General features: G+C 42.5%; 1 pseudogene; it reads right to left on the bottom strand.

Moving 5' to 3' along the window:
* LOC107753221 (plectin-like) overlaps window positions 1-8,839 on the bottom strand; it is a 44,547-nt pseudogene that overhangs the window by 5,866 nt on the left and 29,842 nt on the right.

Genomic DNA, 8,839 nt, shown 5'->3' with positions numbered 1-8,839 from the left:
TATAAGCGCCAGCGGGTCAAATTTACCCGCTATATAATGCATGTATTTTCGCGCTGTCTTTTTCTTGCCGCTTATGTTTTAACATTGTACATTTCTAGGCAACGTCTTTCACTCACTGATTTAGCGATTTTGAGTTTCATAAAGTCAAAATGACAAAAAAAAAGGCGATTTATGGAAGGTAGGTATTAGAAACACTAAATGCCATGAGTGATGGAGAGTCTGATGGTAAGTTATGCGTCCTGGGTCGGCTCAGCATCTGACAGTGATCCAGATATTATATTTACATGTTTTAGCCTCACGTTACTCTAATTGGTCAAACCTTGGTTTAATTATTTAATTTTTGTCTTGCCCTAGTGTAGCCTGCATTAAAAAGTCTTGAACATAAAACAACAGGATAAAAATATAGTTGATGACTAGACATAATCATTTCATGACTCTAGACACTTCTTTGTAAAGACAGTGGCATAATACAGTGAAATAATATGTTCTTTAGCCATATAAATAATGTTGTCATGTGCGTGGGTAAAATTTTCCCGCTGGCGCTTTTAGGTATACAGCGACCCCTGGCGGTTCTAGTGTTAAGTGTTTATTTTATTGCACTTTATTTTTGCATCTGTAGATTTCAATTACAATACATACATTAAGGCCATTTACTTCAGCAGCATTTACATACACCAACTTTTACAGGTTGATTCCCATTAATATTTTGAAGGTTTCTACTGAAGGAGTTTGTTAATATATAATTTGCCTAATTTTATACAACATTTTATTCCTAAAAAAATGGTTTAAATGTATTTTATTCTGGCTGCTGATTAGGTTTTTCTGATTTATGGAATAATTAAAAGAGAACCTCCAAAATCATCTCTGTAACAACCTTTGACCCTAATGTAATCAAAATGAAACATTTTGAACAATGCTTCATTTGCATATTTTAATAATAATATTACACAACAATTGTAATACTAAAAATGTTTGCAATTATTAATGTAATCAGTCAACTGGGGAAGTATGGTGATATCTACTAGTTTGTAGATTTTCAAACCCTAAAGAAAATTGTATTTATATAAACTCGTAAATTATTATAAGACATTTTATTTTCTTTATCATGCTGTTCCTCTTAGAAAGCTCCTGGAAAAATGTTCTTAAAGTTCAGGTTGACCTGGTTGTGTATATGAAGTTTCTGGTTCTCTCGCTGGCACTGTCCCAGTGCCTGTCTCTCCGCTTCCAGCGCTTGAGCCAAATGTGCGTTTTCTAAACATTTCTGAGAATACTGCTCAGACAAAACCTCCAGCTCACGATGGATAGACTGCAACTCCTCTCTACATGGACGTAATGTAAAAAAAAAAACATGTCAAAACTTTTGCTTTACCATTCGCTTGGTAAAAAGCATCAGTGAATAAAAGTAGATCTTCCTAGTGACTAGTGAATGTTTTGTCTAGATAAAGTGATGTTTGGCATCTTACTCATACTGTCTGCGCAGCTCCTGAATGTCTGCGCTCACGCCGCTCATCTGCGACCGCTGCGATTTCTCCAGTTCCTCGCGATGAGCATTTTTCATGGCCTCAATCGCTGTGCACAAAACAACCTACTGTGATACTTCAATTCCATGACATTAAACATTAATTATAGAGCTAGATATAATATTGCATTAAACATTACACACTTTAATTGGCATTCACACTGACAGCAATTTGCAGAGACAAACAAGCCATAAGTAATTCACTTTCAAATTTGGTGTATACAGTGATGCATTCCTTACCAGCAATAGTGGCGTTTGTTTCCTCCTCCAGCAGTCTTTCTTTCTCCTCCAGAAGTTTCCGGATCTCTCGCTGATGCTGCCTTTGGATGTCTTCGATCACCTTCTGATGCATCTCCTCCATCGCTGCAAATCCACGCTCGCATGTCGCCTGAATTCCACATAAAACATCAGATCACATATGCAAACAGACACCAAACAATCTACTCCAGAAGGCTCTCTACTAGGGCTGGATATCTGCAATTGATTCCCTGAATCGATTCAATTTGGATTCAGATTCAGTTCATAACATCTTGGCTTGATGGTGGACGAAGTGTATAATTTGCTCAGCAAAGCCAATTTTTTTCACACTTTAATAGTCAATTTTGGAGTCTGTTTATGCATTCACTGAAAATGCAGAAATTAAATGATTTTAATCAATATAGTCAAATTGTAGAAATTCAGAAAACCAATGTCTACCCAGCCCGACTATCTACAGAGCTACGCCAACTATGGTGTTCACATAGTTAAACATTTATTTATGTGATGAGAGATGAAAGTAAGCACAGAGGAGTTAAAGGAAAGCAGCATGATCGACAGGGTTAACTAGAGAGCATTCATGCATTCAAACACACACTAACACAATGCTAACCCTCTAAAAACACAAGGTGTTTTTGAACAGAGGACGTCCTCAGTAAGCATAGTAAAATTATTTATGATAGTTTTGTCTGTAATCCCGGTCATTTGTACATTCGTTGTGTGTGCTCAAGACTCCCAGTGCTGCTAATGTGCACTACAGCATAGGAAAAAGCATCATGGTTATGAGGCTACAGGGTTGCAGTGGTCATCTCAGCTTTATTTTCAAAACTCCAAGAAGCATAAAACCACTTGATATATATAATAAATATATATATTTTTTTTTTTTTTGGTGTAGATTTGTAATTTGAAATGTGTACTGTTTCTGAAACTTGTATAAACTAATACAATATGAAATACTCAGCTAAAACCACTGCAACCCAATCTAACAGTAACAACCTACTGAGGGTCCTACAAACATGACGCTATGGCGGTGAATGGGTGTGACATTAAATTTGAAAAGTGAAAGGTTAAACCTTGAGGCTGTCCAAGTCTCGCTGGTATTTCTCCTTCAAGCTGGTCAGATCTCCATCCAGTGGTTTCTGTTCCAGCTCCTCCCTCATGCTGCTCAACTGCATTTCCAGCTCCCGGATTCGGAGGAGTGACTCCCTGCACGTTACCTGATCAGTTCCATCCCCTTCCTCCATGGGACATGCGTCGGCCTCATCTTTGTTCTCCACTTGTTCGCTCCTCTCCTCCAGCGAGCAGATGGTCTGGCTGTAGCATTCTTCTAGCTTGCGGAGGTCCTCTCTGTTGGCGTGTTCTAGTTCCTGAACCTTACTCTGAAATTCCTGCTCAAGTTTTAGAATTTGCTCCTTATGCCTCAACTCAGCATCTTCCATTCCTAGCAGCAGGGTCTCCAGCCTGCGTTGGCTATTGGTGGCACGCTCCATTAGTTCGAGCTCTCTGGTTATCTGCTCCTGCTCGGCCCTTCCCATCTCATCTGCATGCCTGCTCTTGAGCTCGTCTTTCTGCCTATGAAACGCCTCTTCCTGCTGAGTTAAGTTCTGCCGTTGCTCCTGGAGCTCCCTGAGCTTATAGGATAGTTCTCCTCGAAGCATGTCGTTCTCCTCCTGCAAGGAACTGATAGTGCCAGTGAAGCTAAGATGTTCTTTCTCCAAGCAACTCTGGTAGTGCCTTTGGATGGCTGCAACACTCTCAGCATGTTCCTGGACGAGCGCTGCCATGTTGCGACTAGTCTCCTGGCAGAGAGAAAGTTCCCTCGTGTGACCCGCTCGCAACCTGCAAGCAACATATGCAACCTGCGCCTGCATCAAAGCTTCTCGCATGCAAGCGGCGCTGGAGTCATCATGCCACAAACTCATCTGGATGGCATCCGCAAGTCCAGAAAGTGAATTCGTTTCTCCTTCCTCGCAGATCCTCTCAATTTCCTGAGAGAGACTGCGGAGGGCTTTTGCTTGCTTTTTGAGCTCAGCGATGAGATTTTCCCAGCTCATTTGCAGATGCGATTCTGATTCTGCGCTATGGGATAGCATGCCGCCTGCTAAATGTCTGCGTACAATCTCTGCCGCTAAACTCTGAGCTTCCTCAATCTCAATCTGCTCCATATAGGGGACAAGTTCAGGAGGGGCGATGTCACCAAGATGATCAGAATCACTTTGGGTCATACTCTCAATGTGAGCGCGTTTTGATGCGCTAACAGCATCTGTCAGAGCCATGTCCCTTTGCTTCAAGTCCTTTTGAAGCTCATCGAATTTTTCCTGGAAATTCATGGGCAGATTCTGAAGCGAATAGGCAAGCTCAGCACTAATGCAGGCGTTCTTGATGACATCCTGTGAAAAAGCACTATTTGATAGTTTACTCGTCTCGAGCTTGTCCACCTCTGCTAAGAACATGGTCTCCAGCATAAGTTTTCTTGTAAGTACATCAGCATAAACAACTGAGACACAGCCGTTGCAGTTCTTCTTGATGTTTTCGGCATCCTTGTGAATGGAGTTCAGGGCTAACATAATATCAGAGTTCAGGTCTTGCAGAGAGAACCCCATCTTCTCCAGAATCTCAGCTTCAAAGGTTAACGTTCTGGCAAACCGCATTATACCTTCCTGCATTAAATGCACATCTGATGCATCAAAGATCTGGCACGACTCATACAATGTGCTGCCCTTCCTCAGGTACATGGTGGCGCAAACCAGCCGTTTCTCTACTTCTGCAAGGGTACAAATGAGAGATTCATCAGAACTGGTCTCTTTCTGATTGCTGAGAATTTCTCTGACTCTTTCTGTGCAAGACTCTACTAGTGCCAATGCCCTCTCATATTCCTCACTGTCCTGCTCACCAAAAGTCTTGTTGAGGAATTTCTGACTGGGTTCATCCTTTGGTAATTTATCACAGGTTTTAGTTGTGTAGTCCTCAATGGTAGATCTGGTGCTCAGGTGTTCCTGCATCACTGAAAGACCGGGCTGGTCCCGTATCTTCTCTGTGAGGTTCCTGAGCTTCTCTTCTGTGGACAATAGCTTGGTTTCCAGAGCATGTATAATGGAGATGAACTTCTCTGGATCTCTACACTGCTGGAATGAACTGTCTCTGACTACACCAATATCTTGGGTCAGGCTCAGGTCATGCATATGGTCTAGGCTCAGATCTTGTGTCAGATCCAAAGATGTATTTTCTGTCTGCGCACTCTCGCAGCATTTCCACCATATCCGTCTGCGCCTCCAACTCCTGCTGAAGACGACGAACTTCCTCCCTGAGTCCCACAGTTTCCATCCCGCCGCTCCCTCTCAGCAGTGCCTCCACTTGTTCTTGAGCCTCTTGCAGTTGCTCTTCTATTTCACGCCTCCTCTCTTCGGATTCCACCAATCTCCGGGTCAGTCCCTGCCGCTCCCGCTCGTGTTTCTCCTCCAGGCTTCGCTGCTCTTTCCTCTCCCGCTCCTCTCTCATATTTTGAGCTTCCTCCATGGAAATCAGACGTCCCGTGGCCTCAGCAAGTCTCTCCTGTAGCCTCTGAACCTCTTTGTGCTGGTCCCTCTGCAAAGCTTGCTTCTGCTCAAGCTGTCTCAGTTCCTGGTTCTTCTCTAACAAACTAGCCTCGACTTGCCGAAGACGTTCCTCGCTATCTCGCAGCTGCGACCGTAACGTCGTCTCATTTCGGACCCATTCTTCCTCACGTTCTTGACATCGAACTCGCTCGATTTTTAGCTCGCTACGCATTCGTGCCACAGCCTGCTCACTCGCTACAATATCTGCCATGGCAGCCGTTAGCTTGTCCTCCAAGGCCTCGATCTCTGCCTCATGGTGTCCTATTATATCTTTCGCTTCGCTGTAGCTACGCCGCAACCTGCTAACTTGATGATTGGCCTTATCCTGCTTCCGTCGCTGGGACTCCAGCTCGGACTTTAGATCCTGGTTCAGCTTGCTGAGTCGCTGCCATGGTGCTCGGTGAACCGAGGTAGACGCTGCACCAGGCGAAGGCTTTGCAGCGGTCGTGTCACTCTTTAAGAGATTAAGAGCAAAGTGCAATTAGTAACAGGAAGTCTTCTATTTTATGGCCACAGACATGATGCTCAACATCTTCTGGGTTGTGGCTGGGAACCCTGGAACATTTGGAGTTAAATTTCTGAAGTTACATACTTACTCAAGCTTTCCACTGTGCTTTTTCAAGATGACATCAAAGATGGAAAGAATGGTGCTCAAAAATGAGGGGAAAATGTGAACAACACAATTAAAAAGGGAAATAAGTGATCTAAAGAGGAACTACGGAATGCAACTATGAAATGCAACCTTGTGTTGATGGATAATACAAATGGAACTGTACAGAAAAAAAATACAAGAGGGAACAAGAGAAGGAAGAAGAAACTAATGGAGTAACACTACACCAGATTATTATACAGCAACTAAAGAAAAATGAAAAACAGAGGAATGGTACCACCATGCAAATTATGCAAAGAAGTGAATGACATGAGATGAAACAGATACAAAGCCAAACAAAAAGTAGAAAAGCACAGCCGAAAGCTTGTCAGATGTTGTTATCTTCAGCAAACTTGTGGTTTGGTTACAAGAATTTTAACCAAAACCCAGTCAGAGCCCAGGGAAAGAAAGACATTGCAGATCAGTTAGTACCACTCATGCTGTTTCATTAATACCCAAAAAATTATATTAGTATTGAAATAAAAAAGCAAGAGATACAAATACAAACACTACAGAAGATTTTGATTTCTGTTTATTTTCTGACTAGGTTCAGTTGATCTGTTTGGGTACCTGCAGTACATATCCTTCCCTGGCACTCTGTTCTCTTCCACGGGCATCCTGAAGTTGCTCCTGCAAGATGCTGTTCTGCTGCTGGAGTCTCGCCAGATCCCTTTGTGCCTGACCTAACTGTGGACATCAGAGGAAGGCAAAAAGATCTGAAATTATATAATGGTCAGAACTGACCTGAATGCATAAATCAAGAGAAATCTAAGAAGTCTGTATCTGCACATACTCATCAACATTTTAAGATGGAAAATGAGGCAAGAAATAAATACTGATGTTTCTTACCTCTTTTTCCAGTGCAGGGGTCAGCTCTGCTCTTTCTCCAACAGGTACATTTGAGCTGCCAGTGATCGGTACCTGCTTTTCTTCTCTGAGGGGTGTTGTTTCTACCTGATGCCACCTCTGCTCAATTTCCACTTGGACATCAGAGTTTCTGCGGGCCGTGCTTTGACTGTCGACCTCCTGTGCGTCTCTGGCATGGTCTACATCCATTCTCACCTGTTCCTGTGGCACTTTATGGGGGAGCTTTGATGGGGGCTCCGCCACCGTTGTCGCATTGACTGTGCCTGCTTTAGGCGCCATCTGATTGCGGTGCATATATTCCTGCATGACTTCTTCATCCTGCTGTGGCAACTTATCAGTATGGCTGGTGGTAGTAATCGAGGATGACGTCTGATGAGAAGACGTGCTAGAGATGGGAGAGGAGTCACCAGAGGAGGTGGAGGAAGGAGAAGATGAGATAATGACTGAAGTGTCTGCCCTCTTTATTGAGGGTTGTCCGCTCTCGTTTTCCTGTCCTGGGCGGAACTCAGACCAGTCGAAGGTTTTAGACCGTCCCTCGCGCTTGTTGACTCGACTCTTACGGTGATCGGAAGTAGGCGCGGAGTCTGTGATGTCCTCGTGCGACTTTTTAGCTTCAACTACAGAGCTGTTAGAGAGTTGCGAAGAGTTAGAAGGTGGCTGGATGTAGTTTTGCTCCACATTTGATCTGGTTCGCTCTTCTGGAAGGGAACTGTGAGGCAAGAAGATACTGAATCAATACACTATGTATCTAAATTACTAGTGGTGTTTGCTAAGGCAAGCATCACAGCTACTACTTCAATATGTGTTTTATCACAAAGCATTGTGGCATATGTAGCATTGTGGGAAATCTGAATTATTCCTTAATTGTGACATAACTGTACCAAGATGTGCAAAAAATGTGCTACAGCTGTCGAAAAACACATACCCAAACCGCTGAAGACAGGATGGTTTGATTAATGGTTAGTAGGGTGAGGAAAACCATCTGGTCATTGCATGGCATTCAACCACTGTCAAACATGTCGGTAAACACTCATGTGTGCCTGCGCTGCAGGGTGCGATCTAAAAATGGGCACTGACGCAATGCTATTTTTTCATCTCCTTCAAAGAAGCAGCTGGTGTAACATCACAAGAGATGGAGAGACACTGGCGAGTTGTGAACATCAAAATGCGCTGTACCAGCCTAACTTAACTAGCTGCCAATAGCTGCGCTTAGTTTTAATGCACTAAATTCTTTCTTTTAAGGAAAATCTTACTACAAAATCTGCCTTGTTTTTCAATTGGATGATTTTATTATTGGATGATTTTTAATTACTTTTTGGCCTAAAATAAAAAGTATCATCCAATAATAGATAACTGACAACTTTGACAACAAATGACTTTAGCTTTGTTAAATGTCCCAAGTTTGTTAAATGTCCACAATTAAGAGGTTTAATTTAGGTCTATCCAGTGTGAAGCTGACAAAATGTCCATTCGTTCAGACAGGATTTCACACATATGACTTAATCGTCTCGCGTCTGGTTAGCATGTGGTGTGAAACAGCTGGAAAGTCAAATTAGGCAAACGTGTTAAATGCATTTAATAAATTTAATGCTGTTAAACGGTCTCAAAAATTAAAAGCCCAAAACAAAACATCAACACCAATATCGTAAATACACTGGCCAAACACACAAAGCGGTGGTGTAACAACTCCAAAATAACCAAGCATACATTGCAAAGGCTCTTCTACTCCATTTATCTCCATAATTGTAATAACACCATTAAAAATACTAAATTAGCATACTAAATTAACAGCTCCATTATAAACAGAGCAAACAACACAGGCAAATGGGAACAGGAATTATTGACATAGCAGACAGAAGCCAGAACATCATGAAAACACATCGCTACATTCAGCTCAGACATAACAGCAGACACACACACACACACACACACACACACATACACACAAAGAAA

Source organism: Sinocyclocheilus rhinocerous, unplaced genomic scaffold (genome assembly GCF_001515625.1).
Source record: "Sinocyclocheilus rhinocerous isolate Xijiao unplaced genomic scaffold, SAMN03320098_v1.1 scaffold2116, whole genome shotgun sequence".
Taxonomy (NCBI): Eukaryota; Metazoa; Chordata; class Actinopteri; order Cypriniformes; family Cyprinidae; genus Sinocyclocheilus; species Sinocyclocheilus rhinocerous.
This window is presented reverse-complemented; position numbering and strand designations above follow the sequence as displayed.